Raw genomic sequence first — 18899 nt, 5'->3', positions numbered from 1 at the left:
AGTCAGCTTAGCCTGAGCTTAGTCACTTCAGTCTTCAGTCTACTATTCATGTATCCAAGATTCTACCACATACTAAAATGTGCCATCAGGAGAAAATCGTATATTTTTGCACATGGTCCTGTAAAAAGAACATTCATGTTGAAAATACAGCATGTGTGTTGGGTGGTAGTTCAGTGGTAGAATGCTTGACTAGTTTCATGACAAATGAATTGATTATGTAAATTGCTTTTTATAGGGACTTAATTTTAAGAATACTGATTCTAATAATCCATATATGTGAGATCTTTCTCTCTTTTCTATTCTTTGACAGAAATAGAGGTTTAATGTTTTAAGTGTAGAGGTCTCTAATATTTTTGGTTAGGATTCTTTTGAATTTAATTTGTTTATTTATGTTTGGCTTTGATTTTTTAACTGTTGTGAATAGATTTGCTTTCCTGATTATTTTCTCAGTATTTCTTGTTACTGATGTGCTGAAACACAATTTATTATTGTACATTATTTTTTATCCTGACACTTTGCTGAAATGTTCATTTTCAGAAAATTTCTGACATAGAATTTGAGATCTCACTTGTATAGATTCATATCATCTGCATATATTGATAATATGACTTTAATTTTCTTATTTGTTTCTTTGGAGTCAAATCTTTTAGAGTTGAAATTTTCAACCTGGATGCTAGAAACCTAATTCAGCTCCTTCAGGGAAAACACCAAGTATTCTAAACCACTGGAACATTCTTCAGTTTCTGAAGACACAATTCTTGAACTGTTCTCAAGACATCTTATAATGATGCAAAGTGCTTAGTTTCTTTGTGACGGTACTAACCCCTCTAACCACTTGCTAACCCTGCTTTATAATTTTAACCCTTCTTTATAACTACTCTGCCCTTACTCAAGATTTTACCTATAGGACTTAAGAGATAGTTCATTATTTAAAAGCCTGCACTGCTCTTCCAGAAGACATAATTTCTATTGTTAATATTCATGTGAGGTGGCTTACAATGATGTTCAACCCTAGCTCAAAGGTGTGCTCAGTCATCTCCTGGCTTCTATGGCTACTTGTACTTATGTTGACAACCACCATTTCCATGCATAATTAAAGACAACAATAACAACAATCCTACTTACACGAGGCTAGACTCAGCATCATGGCACAATGGAAATACATTGATATCCTTCAATTTCTTCTGCAAAGTTAGTTGTAACATCATGTATGTAATATTTATAGTTGGCAAATATATTGATTTATCTCATCATGGCACTTTTACACATACTTATTTTTTCTTCCCCATCATCCTCTTACAATATGACTTTGCTTTTTCTTGGGTTTGTTCAACTCAGATCCTTTGTGTTTTCATGTCACATATGTTTATTACCAACTCTACCCTCCCTACAGGTTCTTTTTTCATTTAAAATTACCATTTGTAGTTTTATTACACACACACACACACAGAGAGAGAGAGAGAGAGAGAGAGAGAGAGAGAGAGAGAGAAATTGGTGTTTGACTTATTTTGTAAAAGTAAGTTCTAGTTTGAGTACTAGGTTACAAATGTCATGATTTTGTTTTTATAGTTTAATATCATTTCATAGCTTATGTGTATCACATCTTTATATTACTCTTTGTGATGGATAATGAGGTTATACATATCTTAATCTATAATTAATAATGCAGCAATAAATACCCGTGCCACTGTCTCCAGAAGTAGCCTATTTTAACATTAGTCTAATGCTAAATTTCAAGACATGGACAATATGTAGATAGACTGTTCCAGCATGTAATTTATTGGGTGCAACTGTTATCCTACATACAGAACTTATTATATACCTTGGAAGGACCATGTTTACAATCCTCTGTTCTAGTTACATTCTGGATTTCTGAACATTTACCAGAATGATTCACTATGTTGTACTCAGTAGATCCTGAACTTCTAGTAACCTGCTTCTACAATCTTCCAAATTTGTACTAAAAAAAAAAAACAAACAAAAAAACCTCAAATGCTTAATAACCCTATGGTCACATGTAGTCATAACAACATATCATTTCTTTAAGACTAATTTTCTGTATTGTCTTCTCTTCTCATCACTATGAGCGATAATCTATCATAAAAATTGGGAGAACATGTTGATGTTGTTAAAGACAAACTTTAACATGATGAGCAGGAATAAAAGTATTCCCAGGACAAAAAGGGCTAGCATGATCAAGCTATATATGCCATTCTTAAAGCTTGACCAAAATAGAAATACTGACCTCAGGCATGGGTAATTTTATCAGCAGTATCTGCTGCATCAACACTCAGCAGAACAGCATTCTTTAAATTCTTAAGCTCACTATGCAAACTTAAAACATCCAAAGAGGTGTTAGAATTATGCCAGATACACTGCAAATGTCTTCAAACTTTTTCCTAATTATAATGACTACCACTGTAAATTTTATAACTAACCTGAGTCCAATGATATTTGTCATGACACTCGAGATGGATGCTTACTCTAAAACTCTGAACCGCCTTCCATAATTTGAATAGGATAAAGAGCATCAATCCATTGTTCCAAATGCCTAACTAAATCCTCTTGTATATTCAACACATTAGTAACATTTTTTTTGCTAAATGATTAAAACAAGTAACTGTCTTACTTAACTTCTTGTGTCAAGGCAACTTCAGAAGCAGTGGTGCTAGCAATTGCTGTTATATTAGCAATAATCAAGCCCACTACCCTCTTGCTTCTGCTTAAAGCCTGACTCACTTCTTCCAGTACTTGCAAACTATTTTCAGAAGACCAAGGTACTGTGATACTCAGGGCAATAAAACGAAAGCTGGTTGATAGACCTCTGTAACAGACATGATAGATTTCAACACAGTAACACAATTAGAAAGTATACAATCAATGCAACTTACTTTAAATACTTCGAAGAAACAAAAGTATTTTTAACTTGACAATTAAAAGAAACTTACCACATCTACTAACACTTGTTTGAAATCCAGATCCTGTTCCAACTTTATCTCTTGCTAACATAACATCATAGAGAAATGCAGCTAACTTCCAAATGTGTCTCTGAAAATGTCCAGAACCAGCCATCCAAATGAAGACTGTTATTTCCAGTATAGGATTGATTTCTAGACCAGTACATGATTTAGTCCGAATAACTGGTCACATTTAATAAAACTACAAGACTCATTATAATTTCTCTTTTGATTCTCTGTTCCATAAGTTCTAAAAACTTGATGCAAGGCAGTTTGTCCCTCAGGGGTATAGGTAAGCAAAGTTGGGTCTGGAACTATGTCTTATATAGCTTCCCAGACACCATTGTCAGGGCACCCAGCAAGCTCATAGGTCAGCATCATTCTTTGTCCTGTCATCAGCATTTTTTACCCATAGCTCTGGCAGCCACCATACTCCTTCAGCATCCTGAAGAAAAAACACAATCATGCCCTCTTCCCCATATTAAATACCTGATTGGGATCATGTCCTATGCCAGTAAGTGGATCCTTCCCTTTCACTTATGCATAAGTATGCCTAGTTATAGAGTGCCATAGACACTCAGCAGAGTTCCTTGGCATCTAAATATTTTTTTTAAAATTAAAATAAAAAGAGCATGATTCATTTTTGTTCATTGTGTTAAAGCTTGTTGTTAACAACATCAATATGTTGGCAGCCAAAATACATGGCAAGAAACTAAAAATGGACCCTCAGACAGAGTTATTAATTTAACAGGCTGGCAAGCCAAGGACAAGTAAGATTCTGCACAGAGCATTACCAACCTAAAACAGAAGTGTATTGCTTTTGATAATGCATATTCCAAGAAGGGTAAGAAAGGCATTCATGTCAAAATGACCTAAGAAAAACTCAGTCTTGTTTATGAAATAAAAAAAGTGGGAGAGGCAATGAGCCTCTGGGACTTCTTGTCATTAATCTGACATGGCCCAAGGACAAGGAAATGGGCTGTTTGGCAGGAATATGACATTGTGCAAGGACAAGGAAGTGGGCTTCAGGCAGGAATCTAACATTAGGATAGAACAAAGGAGTAATTTCAGGCAGGAATCTAAATTTTAGGCTATAACAAGGAAGTAGGCTTCAGACTAGAAAATGACTTTAGGCTAGGACAGGGAAGTAGGCTCAGATAAGCCTTTAGAAACAGTGATCATGGGAGGGATCACAGGCCTTTGTTTATTGCCTTGCTTGTTCTTTGACTATTTGCATCTATTATTGTATTGCTAGTAATTAAAATGGTATAAAAGCAAAAAGGAGGAGGGGGATAGAATAGGGGTTTTCCAGGGAGGGGAGATGGGGAGAGGGGATGCCATCTGAATTGTAAATAAATAAATTATCCAATAAAAAATATTGGGAGAAATGACTAATCTGTCTCATCATTTAGGAGGTTCAGTCCATGGCTGCTTGAACAAATGCATTTAGAAAGACCACTATAGTGGTTGGGGGCATTTTGTGATAAAATTACAGCAATCTAAAACACAATAAAAAGAATAGCCTGTTAATAAATATTGCATAGTAAAGAGGCAAAAGCCTGTGAAAAATAACTTAGCTTCATTTTTGATTAGAAACTTTAAAGTAATTGTAAGGCAGGGAGAGAAATTTTCAAAGTTTAATTAAAATAGTAGGTTGAACATTACTTAGTATCATATTAAATTAAAAATTTGTATTTAATATGTTTATTAGGTAAGTAGTGTTTCTCTATCTCAATTTTATTTAGTATATGCATATATTTGTGTGTATATATATATGTGTGTGTTTTCATATATGTATGTATTAGCAAATAATAGACAAAATGTGCTAAGTGGTTTGAAATAGGCAAATACCAAGGAATGAAATCTATAAGATCTGCTTTGCATGTTCCTTTCAGCTTTAATCTATTTTAATATTGTTTTAATATTTTAAAACACAACTATGTGCTTATTGGTCTTCTAAGTGTCCTCACTTTGAATTTTCTAATGATTATTTAGCATTACAGTATAGCATAAAATATACAGCCTCTGCACCAATAATAATAGCATCATCATTAGCTAAAATAATAAGGAAAACTTAAATTATTAATACTAATATATGAGATAAATACTTTCACGTTAGAGTCACATTTGTTTATTTTTGGGTCCTCATTTCTCTCTATGCTACTGAAGTGGGCATGAAATATAAATCACATGATTCTTGCAATATCAGGAATGGAATTCAGGGAATTAGATGGTTGTCTCTAAGGATGTTGAAATCTCCTTTCCCATGTGAAGCTTGCCTGGAGGAAATCGCATCACTCTGAAAATTGCCAGAATGTTATTAATGAAGGCTGTGCACACTTCAGATCAAATTAACATTGACATTTATTCTAAACACTCTAAAACTGACTCCCTGACAGTATCATTTTTGGGAAAGTTTGTTTCCATTCACATGTAAATGACACAATCTAATTGAAAACACTAAAATGATAGAAGGAAAAAACATAAAAAACGTTGCAAGTAGTATGAATTCCAAATTATTCTGGATTCTTACTATAAAAATAGTCAATTACTTTAACAGTCTCATAAGTAACAAACTTCAGAATATTCACATTTTAATGTGCAATCATACTTTGTAGGAAAGAGAAATCATGCCATCACTTTCCTACTAATTTTAGCTTATTATTCAGTCTATAACATATATATGTATGTGTATATATATATAACATATATCTATATATGTATATATAGATATATAGATATAGATATATATACACATAGATAGATAGATAGATAGATAGATATAGACATATACACATACATATATATTATAGATATAGACATAGATACATAGTATACATACACACATATGTATGTATATATATATATATATATACATATATATATATATACATACATATGTGTGTGTGTATTCTATAATATGTTTATAGTCTGTTTAGGGTTACAAAAGCATTTGGAATAATGTATGGATTTCAATATCTTACATGTAATAATGGATATAGAAAATGAATGTTAGTTTGTTGTAGAAAATATCAGATATAATTGGAATCAAGTTCTATATAACAGTGCTCTAATATTTTTATTATATTTTTAAAAATTTGAAAAAGTCATGGATGCATACAGTACAGTTTGGTCATGTTCAACCCAAACTCTACCCTCATCTCCCACAAGGTGCACCTTCTCTTCTATCCTCCCAAATTCATGTCTTCTCTTTGTTTTGAATGATTCATCAGGTTTAGTACAGGATGCTGATAGAAGAATAAGAATGTTCATTTTCTCTGCTTCACATGAAATTAAAACTCTTTCAGTAAACCTGGCATAAAAGGTAATTCTCTTTTCCCTACCTTTGAAAATTTATGAAAATATATGGCAGCTTGTTATTTATTTAATTATCCATATGCAAAGTCACATGACAATAAATTCATTATTTCTTTCTTTGCTTTTGCTTGAAAACTGAAGATAATCATTGACAGAAATTAAATTGAAGTAAATGACTTTTACTGGTTTAAGTTTCTTTTATAAATTTAAATTCTTATAGATATATGTATTTTGACAAACATGAAAATATCAATATTTATTTTTAAAACTATGAAACTATCAAATAGCATATATTTTGGATTTACTTTAAATATTCCTTCTTTAAAATAAGTAGTCAAAAGTTAATTAACAAAAGGAATTAATCAAAACTCTAAATAAAGTATGTAAAAATGATTATCTGAGTTTAAAATAAAATAATCATATTATCTCCTTGTTGTTATTACTCACCATGCTTCCTTGCTATTTCTAAAATTACATTTTAGGAGCTAAAATGTATTTCTTGCCAACCTATCTGTTCTTTTTAATATAAGAAATCAGTCATAATCCTGATATTGTACTCCCAGAGTTATAATTGCATACAGATATGCACTGTGGTTGGAAGTTGACAGTTACTGTGCTAATTAAAACAATTAAATGTGATCCCTCAATATTCTCTAGTCATTCATATTAAACAGTAGTGCTTGCCAATCTGCTGCGAAAAACTTAGTTTTAAGAAAGTAACCTGGAGGATTCCTCATGGGAGATGGACATAAGCTACTTTGCTCCTTGAAAACAGTCTGTTCTAATTTCTCCTACAATGTTAGATATTGGATCTGATCAGCATGCAGCAAGCATGTCAAAGAGGAGCTCATAGCATTTTTTGGCATGTGAGTGATGGGTAATGCCTAACACCAGCTGTCTTTTCAGCTGTGACCTGACATCTAGCCTGTCAAATGGCTCAATCAAAAGAATCGGTGTGATATGCTGTTCCCTTAAGTAAGAGCAATGCCTCAAGTTAGACATTCTTGCAAAATCCTCTGATGATTTATAAAACACAAAAATAAAAACAACAACAAAAACCACACACCATGTTTCCTACTGTATTCATGCTTCACAATGACAGATTTAGACCAGGCTTGATTTTTACTGACAGTAGACTTAAAAAAAAAAAAAAAAAAAAAAAAAAAAAAAAAAAAAAAAAAAAAAAAAAAAAAAAAACTTGCTTTTCATTATATTATTTCATGATGCATTAATTCCCTAAAAGGAATTATCTATCACTGATCCCATTTTTTTTTTTTGGAATGTGTAAACAGGAATGAAGCCGCAAGGACCAGAAAAAGAATGGAAACAGGCAACCTCAGGATGTAGGAGGTGGGGGGACCCTCTAGAATGTACCAGAGACTGGGGATATAGGAGACTCTCAGGACTCAAAGGAAGGGATCTTGGATGAAGTGTTCTACAGTGGGGAGATGGAACACATAGAGTCCATCTCCAGAAAAAACAAAACAAAACAAAAAACAAAAAACCAGGGCATCCAGTGGAGGGATGGTGTTGCCATCCCACAGTCAAAAATTCTGACACAGAATTCTACCTGTGTAAAGGAACTGCGGGAACAAAAATGGAAAAGACACTGAGAGAAAGGAGGTCCAGTGACAGGCCCAAAATGAGCTTAAGAGGAGGCTCCAAGGCCTGACACTATTACTGATAGATACTATGATGTGTTTACAGACAGAAGCTAAGCATAGCTGCCTGCTGAGAGGTGAACAAGTAGCTGCAAGTGTCAGATGCAGATATTTACACCCAACCAATGGACAGAAGCTGATGACCCCTGTGGTTGAATTAGGGAAAGGCTGGAAGAAGCTGAGGAGGAGGACAATGCCATAGGAAGACCAGCAGTCTCAACTCACATAGACTCCAGAGATCTCCCAGACCCTGAGCCACCAGCCAGGCAGCATACACTAGCTGATATGAGAATGTGTGTGTGTGTGTGTGTGTGTGTGTGTGTGTGTGTGTGTGTGTGTGTGTGTTCAGAGGACTGCCTGGTCTGGCCTCAGTAAGAGATAATGCACTTAACTCTCCAGAAACCTGAGACCCCCCCCCACAGTGAGGAGGTCTGGTGGGGTGGACAGAGGTAGGAATGCTCTCTTAGAGACAGGGGTGTGGGGAGGAGGAATGGGATGAGAAATTGTTGGAGGGCAGATCAGGAGGGGAATAAGGACTTGACTGTACAAAAAAATTTTAAAAATAATAATAATAACAAATATATAGTCTATATATCTAATATATACCATTTACAAATGCCTACCTAGTAGATAATAATTAAAGTGTTTACAGTTTTGACCTAAGTTTATAAATCAGTTTGTAAACAGAAATTTAATATTGCAAAATGTAGTGAGTTCTTTAACTTGATTTGATAGGTAGCTTAAATTTGAAAACAAACTATGATGAACACCTAACTCATTATTTTAGTAACTTCTTAAAAGAAGTATATTTCCATATCTTTTCTCTCCATTTTTTTCAGCCAATCCATTAGCAAAGTCAAATATTCATGAGTACCTTGTCTTAATGATGTTTTATGACAGACATTATATATTATCAAAATGTGAGCATTTCAACTTCAGCAGCGCTTATATAAAATTAGAATGCCAGGTGGCATAATGAAATACTATAGAATTTCTTGAATTAAATAATATTTTAAAAGTATAATATTCTAGTCAAAATATTCTATTTCTATTATAGAAGTGGGAGCAGAAGAAGTAGAAACCCTTCTTGTCAGTCGTCCTTGTTTTATGTGGCTTTGATTAAAATAAAACTATTGATTCAAGGGCAGATTTAGCTAACTCATTGTGATATTTGGATTCTGTATTCTGTATTGTGTTCAAGAGATACTCTGTTGATTATATCTCAAGTGTATGGGTATCTAATTCCCCAAATGTCTTCACTATTTCTAGGAGAATATGTGCTTTACTACAGCTGAAAAATATTGATGCTATATTGATTGTTTTTCTCTATAAAGAAACATAAAGAAAGAATTACAATGAATGAAGGAAAGAAAATAGTGAGACAAGAAAGAGAATTAGTTTTCATAGGCTTGAACACTATTGAAAGGTAGTCAAGAATATGTCTTTCTTTTCATTTTTTTTTAAGACAGATAAGCTAAAGTTGAATGTTTTTAACATGTAAAAAGTTCTACTTACTCTTGCACATTGAATTTTTGTCTAGCTGCTCTGTGATGCCTCATAAAATTTCACTGGGGACAAAGATGTCACTGATGAAGATTATATTACTGCTATGTCATCTGGTTTGCTTATTGTTATCCATACATCCCATTGAATCAATATGAAAGCAAACTCCAGAATCAGTCCAAGCAGTAACAAATATTAAGGATTTAGCCAACTAAACAATTTTTTTCTGAATAACTTTCTACCTAGCATGGTGCTTCTCAACCTATCTAAAGCAGCAACACTTTAATACAATTCCTAATGTTATAGTTACCTCCAACTATAAAATAATTTTTGTTACTGCATCATAACAATAATTTGTCATTGATATGAATGTTGTGCCAATATTTTTGGAGATAGAAGTTTGCCAATGTGGCCATGACCTATAGATTCAAAACTGCTCATCTACAGAAAGCTATGAATTATCCCATTTAGCTTCTTTCCATTCTAAAGTCTCTCATGAATAACAACCATGTGGACTCATTAAGACAGTGGCATGGATTCATCTTAATCTGGCAGCTACTCTGAAACAGCATTCTAATCACGAGAACATTCAACTTCATAACACAAAAAATAAAGCTTATTGTTTTCTAAGAGAAGCAAATTCATTTGTTCAAAAAATATTTACTGAACTTCTTCAAGTTCTTGCATATCATGGTAAAAGAAAAAAAACAAGCAAACCAGGTTCTCTTTTCTCATAGAAATAGGAGGAGTTATAGGCAAAGAGAAACAATAGATCTAAAGGGCAAGCAATAGAGATAGATTGCAGAAGATTGACAGACATGAAAACACAAACACATAAAATCACTGAGAGCATTTAAACTATGATGAAATTTCACAAATTTCTATCAAGAAATCTTCTTTCATATTTGAATTAGGGCTAGTAAGATGATTCAACAAGGCATATGCCTCCAGAAAGAAAGAAATTTGTTTAATGCCAGGGCCACAATCAAACACCCTCAAGTTCATCCCTCAGGCTCTTAAATACCTATGCACTCACACATGCAGATAAGACAAATGTATCATTATTTGAGCTTAGAGTTGAGAGACATGATAGACAAAACAGTGTGTGTATCTGGATATAGATATAGGTCTAAGCAATTTCAGGGGCTGGAGTTGTGAATGTCTGAATTTTGATGATTCTATTCTCATTACAATAAAATGCATCATTATGGAGATAGGTATGAAATGAATTCAGAAAAAAAATGTAAATGGTAAAATCTTTTCTGGCCTCTGGAGAATATTGAATTTCTTGAAGTTGAATGTCAGTAGGTAACCAATTGAAATTATAATTTAAAGAATGACAAGGGTATGAAAAATAGATAATAAATAAACTTTCTCCTAAGATAGATTTAATATTTTAGTGGGGGATTTTGTTTTGTTTTGTTAGTTTTTTGTGTGTCCTGCTTCCTCTTGGCTTATCCTCCAAGTTCTACACATCCCTGTGGCTACCCCATGAAATCTCATACTATCCTAAGGTTATATTTACCACCAAAACAACAGTAGGTAGAACTGTGGCCATACATTATTTTGTTTTCAAAATCAGTTGTTGATTATTACACAGACTTCCCTTCTTCTAAACTTTTAATCTCTCCATTTATTTCAAGAGAAAAATGTCAAACCTTTTTAAACTTTTGTTTTTATTTAAAGAGAGGAGAAAGAGGTGTTTTGTAGTTAGTGTATTTGAACTTTTACTATATTTATGTATTAATACCTCACTCCATTTGCCTAAGAAACATGCTTTTACTTTCTCATCGGTTAATACTGTATTAGGCTCATGTCTCCTTATTCTTTGTCATTCTACAATATCAAAGAAGTTAATGAACAAAACTGATTACTCAAAAAGTGCAACACTTTGCTCAAAACTTTCATTTGGAGGCTGTCAAAAATATTAATGGTCAAAGTTTTAATTAAGTTTTATTGATTCCATTGATCATGATCTGGACTATACACAGAGAAAATTGACTTGGGAATATATCCTACCACATCTATGCCTTCTTTCCTAGGTTTAAATTACAGAGTAAAAGTGGTTCAATGATTTTTTTTTCTGTTTATCTTCCGAAATATCATCACCTGTCAAAATATTTACTCAATAATAAAATGCTAAAATAACATTCCCTGAAATTGTGAGAGACAGGCTTTCATGAATAAGTAGCAGCTGGCGTATTTACCTTCTCTGGAGGAGAAGTAACAGAAGCTCTCTGTGTCAATCAATATGAAAATGTAATTTAATCCAATGAGACAAAAATCAATTTTTCTTTTTTGAAGTTTCAAAGTAGTTAAATATCACCTATTCTCCTTAATTAGTTTTTGATATTTGTATAAACTCACCTTTAAGCTTCATAACAATACAGCCTTTTGTTTGAACTTCAGATTCCCATTCTCTGTTCTAATTGAAATCTGTTTTAACTGTTAGAGAGACGAAGGGGAAATCTTTTTTTACAGAGAAAACCCATGTTACTTTAATGATGGTGAATTAGACGGACAGGCTCCAATGGTCAGGACAACCTTCTATTATATGCAGCTGCTGTGGGCAGATGCGAAACTCTGTCTGAAAACACTAATTACTGCAAACCCAGTATTATATTTTGAAACTCATGGAAATTATGTAACTTTAAAAGTTAAGTAGAACATTTTTTTATATAAATATTTGTAAAATCAAGTAGGAAAAAGAATACATAAATATTAAAGTCTATTATATAATGGCCTCATATGAAATATATATATATATATATATATATATATATATATATATATATATATACTTTGTCAATGTTTTTCAGTCATACATATGTGTGTGTATCCTATACTATATATTAACATTTTTCTGTTTCTCTCCTGTGTTTTGCTGGTTCATATTCATATATAATATATTATATATGTATATGTTAGCAAAACACAGGAGAGAAACAGAAAAATGTTAATATAAAGTATAGTACATAAACCTAATATATATACATATATATAATATAGCAGCATATCACAATATAGTAGATGCAGAAAGTCCTGTAATTTTATGCGATATAATACATACATTATTTGAATTAGGAGCTAAGGTAAAAATTATAGTTTATAAAATATAGTTTGCAATTATACCAAGGTTAGTTTGTGTTTCCAAAAGTTATCTGTAACCTAGAATTCCTTCAAGTTAGAATACACTGGGCTGGCTGCTATGCTGGTTTTTGATAACAAACTACACCTTGTGAAAGGGTTAAAAATTTTTAAAAATTCCTAGCAGGCTGAGCAGAACCAAGAGTGCAGGTCAGCTTGTTCATGAGCTCTGTGTTTCAGGAACTTGACTGACCACAAGATAGATGGCTGAATACGAATAGGCTCTTGAGACTAGTCTATACAGAATGTTCTCCCCGTGACTGTTCCTTAAACCCTGTCACAAACTGAATAATGAGCTGGAACTTTCCACAGGTACTTTCCACCCCCCCCCCCTGCCTTCACTCCCCTTGGGTTGTGGTTCTCCCCCTGGGTTGTGGATATTTCCATGTGGTTTTTGCCTTTATATACCCTATACCTCCAGTGGGTTCAGACCCCACCACGCCTGTGTGGGTTACAGGTCTTGACCTTAGCATGCTGATTGAAATATACCTCTTGCTGATTGCATCAAGATCGTTGTCTTTTGAGTTACTGGGTGGCCACGAACTCCTGAGGCTTGGGTGATTTCCTCCCTTCATTGGGGTCTTACACTTGCTCACAGATATGCCCACATTGAATAGGCCTTAGTGAAGACTGATGGAGGTTGACAAACAGGTTAAGTCTGGAAGGGAGACCACCTATTCATTCCTGCACTGAGAGATATTGCCAAACTTCTCAGGCACTGGCTAAGTCTGTTTAAGCTTTTTACATCATTTCCTTTTTATAAACAAATGGTTAAGTGATTTTTCCTAACAAATATCCTGATACTAAACCCAATTCAGATTTGACAATTCTCAGAACATAGGCATAGAAGGCTCTCTATGACTGAATATTGACCAGGCCACAAGGAATGCCTGGTTCTTAAGGGCATCTGTACTGCTATTAACAAGATGGTTTGCAAGACAAGCAATAAGACTTCTCTATCTTGAAACCAAATTACTGATTATATTCTTGTATTTCTTAATTGTAAATGCTTTCCAATTCATAACTTATTAAGTATATTACATAGCTATGGTTAAGGTTCCTGATTTATTAAATCAGTTTTGGGTATTAATACTCAGAGAAAATAAAGCACAGTTACTATGAAAATGTGATTACATCTAAATTTGATTTGGTTCAAGAAACAGTTTTGTTTTTTGATAATGAGCCCTTGGTAACCTGTATGTATTGGTGGATAAAACAGTTATAAATTGAAATCAGAAAAATTACTACTCGATAAAAGGTTATAAACTAATGTATATAAGGTTTATATTTATGACTCTTACAAAATCCCTAGTACATATTCTGTATATTTTTTAATAAAATGAGAGATATTGAAATGAAATTTTTTTTTTAGTTATAGGATATTTGATCACAACCTCAAGATTGTGTTATTTAGCACACAAAAAAACCAGTTTCTTAGGTAAATGGATGGAACTAGAAAATATCATCCTGAGTGAGGTAACCCAATCACAAAAGAACACACATGGTATTTACTCACTGATAAGTGGAGATTAGCCCAAAAGTTTGAAACAATAAAAGTTACTTTTACACATTTTTTTTACACACAGGAATTTTTTTCATTTAAAAGACATGTATCTGACCAATTTTAAGATAATAAATATTAGTTCTGTTTGAAGAAATTAATAAAAAAGTAGGATACTTAAATATCTCACCTGATGCTCATAAAAGTGTAAATAAGTATTTAAAGGTGTTTTTAAATGTCAGAAATATTTGTGTATGTATATATGTATGTATGTTTATGTTTGTGTCTGTGTATGCTGCATATATAATTTAATTAAATGCTGACTTATGTGACTTATGTCACTATTAATGCTCTAATTTGTAAATTGTCATCAATGAAGTTACCCAAATTTATAGAAATCTGTAGATTTTTTGTGGAAGAGCTTAGTGTGTTTGTGGAGAATTAATGGTCTTGAAACTATGCTTCCACAATACTGGCATTAAATATTGCTGGTCCCTAAAGAATAAGAGGAGATGCTTGGGTCAAGAAGGGTATAGCTGACTGCAAGGACTGCAGGTCCTAAGTCTTTGTCTGGTTTCTTATTTTAAGAAGTGGTCTCCTTTGCACATGCACATTCCAAAACTCCCTGAAACTTACTCCAGAAGCCCAAAGAGTCATTGCTATGGTATTTAGGCTGTCAGCCTTTAGTACTGTCAGGTTTATAAGCCTCTTTTCTTTATAAAGTTAATTGATATTGGGTATGTTTTTACTGTAATGAAAAATGGACCAATAAATGCAAAAATAATAGGTGGTAAAGTTTCCATTAATGAATTCTGTGTGCTTAGTTGAACATAGTGTTTTACTGTCCTCTTCATGGCATTTAATTTTATTTTCTTTTTTAGTCTGGCTGTTATATTCTTTATTTTCCCTTCTGTGGTGTTTGCTGAGTTTTGGAATGAGAGGTTTTGATATAGGTGTTCTATTTACATTATGACTGAATATTCATAGTCTGTCTGGTCAATGCTGAGAGTAGTTCTAGTCTATGCCTATAGACCTAATCATTTAGAATGTACATTGGCAACATGGCCATCTAATAAAGCAACAAGACTATACATACTCGACACAACCCTTTATCTTCACACTTATAGTAATAAAATATTTTAAAGAGGGTATTAGGTTTTAAAACAGATTAAGTTTCTTTTAAGGATAAAATGTCTTAAGTTTTGAAATTGTAATATACTGTAAATGAACCTTAATCTCCATGTGACCCTAAACCTTGAATCCCTAATGTCACCAATGAAAGAAAATGAAATATAGCACCTTTTATTTAGAATACCATAGTAAGACAACTCACCTGTCATATTAGGTTAGGAAAAAGCTGAAACCCTAAATTTGGATATCATTGCTACGCCTGTGGTGTAGTAGGCTTCAAAGTACTGGAGTTTCATCAAAATTAACTCCTAGAGTTTGCTTTAATGTAAGAAAAGAAACTAGCATGACATATTGATAGATTATTAAAGATACAACATGCTTGTAATTGTAAAAATGGTTACCTTGGTCAAAAAAAAAATTGCCAAAATGGTCATGCTCACAGATGGCAAACTTACTGTTCTTGTTTTGCTAGATGGTCATTTTGTAAAGGTACACTTCAGATGACTAGGTCTATATTGACAGACTAGAGCTGCTTTCAATACTGATAAAACTACCTTTTGAAATATGCAGTAGTTAATATAGAGAACTTTTAGCACTGGACTGAGTGACTGTGCATATTCAGCTATAGACTGGAAGAAGATACATATATCAAACCCACACCCTAAAACTCAGAAAACATCAGAGAAGAGAAAAGAATATAAGAGCTAGAATATAAAGAAAAATGTTAACAAAAGCCCTGTAGTCTATATATGACATGGGTGCTGCAAACATGAACTCATAGAAGTTGTGATTACCTGTATATGACCTAAGCAAACTAAATAATTTAAAAGTCCACCATGCACAGATGTATTATTTCTTTTCTATTGTGCCTCTTCCAGTCAATAATAATAATAATAATAATAATAATAATAATAATAATAAAATAATAATAATAATAATAATAATAATAATAAAAATAAACAACTAAAAAATTCCAAATGATTAGCAATTGAAATATATAATATTTATACTCTCTTAAAAATGCCTGTGAAGGTTCAGTAAATAATGTCTAATATGAAGCAGTCTGGGTCTCTTTCCTATCGAAATTACTATATGAATTTGAATAATTCCTAATCAGATGTCTAATGATTTAAAATTGAATTTAACAATACAATATAGAATTATGACAGTTGTTTTTATATGTCAACTTTCTATATTCCAATATTTAGTCTAAAATTATTCTGGATGCTTCTGTAAAATCATGTTTTTTAACAAAAATAAACATTTAAATTGTGACCATTTATGAAGCAGATTGTCTTCCATATTGTACATGTGGTTTTGATAATCTATTGGAGACTAAAGAGGGGCAGAGATAGGACAACAGTGAAGGAAAAGAGAAATTTCTGTAGTCAGTTACTTTTCCATTGAGATTGCATCATCATGTATTTTCATGATTTCTAGGCTATGGGTCTACCCTACACAGTATCTATGATACCTACAATCATACAAACAAATACTTCTACAAGTACTTTCTGTAAGCTTTCTATCCATCCTTTCTTACTGCTTCTGATTCCCTGAAGAATCCTTATATATAATTATCAATGTGTATATACATACATACATACACGTGCATAAATATGTACATGCATAAACATATAAGTAACTATATATATATATGTATATAGTACAACATCCTCATAAATGTTTCATGGAATACTGAGTGCAGGGTAGAGCAGTTTACCATCAACTCTGCATCTATTCTAGTCTCATATGTTTCTTTTTTAGTAGTGATGATTCCTTATTACTTCTCCGAATGTCTCTTGATATCATATACATCTGAGTTAGAATTTGTCTACTATGACTTCCCTGCATGTTTACAATGAAGGTTATACTACGGGAAGGATAGTAGGTATCACTCAACTTTGTTTTATTTTTCATTGTGAACAATGGTGGGGATTTACTCCTCTCTTGGAGATTCTCTACTGTTTTTTGAAGTCGACCATACGAATAATCCACTTTTAGCAATAGTTGGAGTATTTTTTCTTCATAAATTTTATGAATGAGTAGAGGACTCTATCCTTAGCATGAGACTGCTATCACAAAGACCTCGCACTTTCCAATACTTAAAGTGGTTTTGTACTCCTTGAAGAATAATAAGAAATTAACTCTGTATTGAACATAATAAGACTCTTATTACATTCCGTATTGAATTTAATAAGCCTTACACTCTCCCAATATCCCATCATGCTAAACAATACATTTTTGTATAATTTAAATATGTGCAATTTTAATATATTTAATAGGAGGCAGTTGATAAAAGAGTTAAATCTACAAAATGTATTGCTTATTTTGGTAGAATCATATTCAGTTTGTGCATTTTGAAGCTAGCTTATTAGCTGGAAAATTTGACTTAACATTCTCAGTGTTTCAAATTTTTTCTAAATAAATACCAAGAATATGGTAATATAATTTTGAACAACTTTAAACACATTGAATTTACTTTATGAATATTACTGGCTATATTATTGTTATTATCATTACAGGATTGTAGTAATGATATAAATTAATAAAAATTTTAAAATATCACATTCCCAATAAACTACTGAAATAAGGTACTAAAATCCATGACATTTAAATTTGTGCTTTTATTAATATTTTCTTTTGAAGTAATCAACAGCTAGGTTGCCATTTCCACATTTTATTTGCCCATTTTCTGAGCCACTTGTGTTAACATTCATGAATGGTGTTAAATGCTTTATAGGAATTACTGTAAGGGATTAAAATGTGTTTTCTGGCCCTTGTGGAGAAGAGAAAATGGGATCCATGTGTCTTGTAGAGAGGTCAGCAGAGGATATCTTTACCTTGAGCGATTCAGAGCTCTGAGTAGTGAGCTGAGGGTAAGTGTTGACAGCATGGCCAGGTCAGTAGAGGCCAGGGAAGAGAAGCAGAGGCAAAAATAGCATCGATTGAGGCCAGCATGTACTCAGCAGGAGCCAAGGGTATTTCTGAACTCATACTTTACTCTCTTTGATAACTCTTAGTTATCCATTGGGGGCTTATCCATGATAATTAATCTTGGAGCTATCTACTGGCATGTTTATGTACTAATGCCATTATTCTTAAAGTTATCCACAACTAGAGAGAAAATCATTAATTTTCAACAATACTATATTTCAGTAGTCATCATTCTGATCTGGTCATACAAAATAACAAAACATAATTTGTAGCCAGTATACTTATAAAACCAAACAGGTAGGATAAAGAGAAAAGCACAATACCATCAATAAATATATTTAATGATGCACAATCACACAAAGGTGGGCCCTGGTAAATTTCCATTTTCTTTGTGAATTTCAGCTTCCATAATGAAGAAAAGACTATGAAAAATACTATAAGTGCTATGTTTTATTTTTGAAAAAAATGACAGGTGATTAGTTATGAAACTTATGAATTAGAACATTATAATTTTAAAGAGCAACACAGTTTAGAGTTTATTTTACAGATCATTTAACATATGAATAATAAATCTTCTGCTGCATTAACTTTAGTTTTTTGGATGGCATTGCCTAAAGTTGTTCTTTGTACCAAAAAAAGGTATTTGTCTTCCTCGTCCCTTTATTCAATGAAAACCATTAGTATTTTATATGTTTATCCACACATTGCTTTGCTGATTTTTATGCTTTTAAATAAATGTTGGGGTGG

Source organism: Arvicanthis niloticus, chromosome 7, assembly GCF_011762505.2.
Source record: "Arvicanthis niloticus isolate mArvNil1 chromosome 7, mArvNil1.pat.X, whole genome shotgun sequence".
NCBI lineage: Eukaryota > Metazoa > Chordata > Mammalia > Rodentia > Muridae > Arvicanthis > Arvicanthis niloticus.
The sequence above is the reverse complement of the archived record's forward strand: the minus strand, read 5'-3'. Positions refer to the sequence as shown.